General features: G+C 35.6%; 1 pseudogene; it reads left to right on the top strand.

Moving 5' to 3' along the window:
* Positions 1–888: 888 nt before the first annotated feature.
* Positions 889–1,483, top strand: LOC143535928 (dirigent protein 22 pseudogene; annotated as a pseudogene).
* Positions 1,484–1,749: the final 266 nt, after the last annotated feature.

Raw genomic sequence — 1,749 nt, 5'->3', positions numbered from 1 at the left:
CGCTACCTATAGTAAAGGTAGGAAAGTTTGTATGGTTTCTTAATTTGGTCCCTAACGTATGTTTTGGGTGATGTGTCTATGCTCAACTGAATTTGTAAAAGATTATACTCGTTAAGAGGCGCATTAACCTCTAACCGTTTTGGAAAATCAGGATTTGCCGCAACATATTACCATCTTCCATATCATACCCGACAGCCAAAATAAACGTCCAGTTAAACGATTAATTTCCTCATAGGTACAAGGCTATGAGGACTTTATAAGTATTGCTACCGGTATATTTTAGCACAATTGTTTGAATTTTCATTTTAATTTTCAATGTTAAATAATTTATAAGAACTTAATAAGTACTGTTACCAAACATTTTAGCACAAATGTTAAATAATCAATTGATTATTAATCAAACAAATTTAGGTTCAAATTCATTATTTTGAGCAATTTCTTTTTCGGCTAAATATTTCAAACCCAAATAATAAACTGAAAAGGCATAACCCAAACTAAACCCAAACCTAAAACCAAACGGCTTTAAGGAAACCAAATTTGACTAAAAACTTTTTTATTATAGATTGAGTTTGAAAAATACTTATTGGGTTATTGGTGTTTTCAAAAAGGCAAAAAATTAAAATGTGTTTGGCAATCACAAAAAACTTTTTTATTTTAGATTTTTGAAAGAGTTAAAAAACAGTTTTCCAAAAGCCCCAAATCCTGACTTTTTAAAAAAGCCGATAAGCCAATAAGCATTTTTCAAACTTAATCCCAAACATGCTATTTAGACTTTTAGTGTTTTAGTTGAACGACTACTGCTAGGTCATATCCGCCCTTTCTCTCAGGCCAACCAACCCACATTTTTCTCAACAAGATTTCCTTTTTAGTTTTTAACCACCAAAAACGCTCCAAACAAACACAAAAACACACATGGGTAAGTTCAACATCCAGTTAACTCTAAGCTCAATCCTACTCCTGGGCCTATCATTCGTGCATTGCATTGATCAAGATCCCATAGCGGTCGAAGACTGGTTCAAAGGCATAAACACCATGAAAGAAAAGGTGACCAAACTTCATTTCTACTTTCATGACATAGTGAGTGGGCAATAGCCCAACCGCAATGTGGGTGGCTCAACCAGCAACCTACACATCGCTCACCGGGTTCGGCAATGTGGTCATGGCCGATGATGTATTAACATCCGGGCCAGAACCCAATTCGACTGTTGTAGGTCGAGCGCAAGGGATTTATGCATCGGCATCTATGGAGGATCTCGGTTTTCTTTTGACCATGAATTTTGCTTTCAGTGATGGGGAATTTAATGGTAGTAGTCTTAGTCTTTTAGGGAGGAACCCGGGGTTACATGAGTATCGTGAGATGCCTATCGTTGGTGGCTCGGGTGTTTTCAGGATGGCACGTGGGATAGCGACCGCGGAAACATATAGTTTTAATCTTTTGGGTGATGCAGTTGTTGAGTATAATGTTGTGGTATCTCATTATTGAGTTGAGATTGTTACATTTAGCTTCCTTATATGAATCACTATTTGCATCTTTGAGTTAAAATGAAAGCCCAAGCACTATAGGATATCATAAATTAAATTTTCCTACAGGATTTTAAATATAAAAGAACTGAAATTTATAAAACTTAAAACCACTAAGCTATTATTTTAAAGCCACTAAATGGCGTTACAGTTATGTTAAATGAAACCAAACTTAACCATAAATAAACAACGGTCAGGAACTACACACACCATCAACTCAATTTCACT

The sequence above is a fragment of the Bidens hawaiensis genome, unplaced genomic scaffold (assembly GCF_021521415.1).
Source record: "Bidens hawaiensis isolate Kalapana, Puna unplaced genomic scaffold, B.hawaiensis_p1.1 tig00010730_1, whole genome shotgun sequence".
NCBI lineage: Eukaryota > Viridiplantae > Streptophyta > Magnoliopsida > Asterales > Asteraceae > Bidens > Bidens hawaiensis.
Note: the sequence above shows the minus strand (reverse complement) of the source record. Positions and strands in the feature narration are given on the sequence as shown.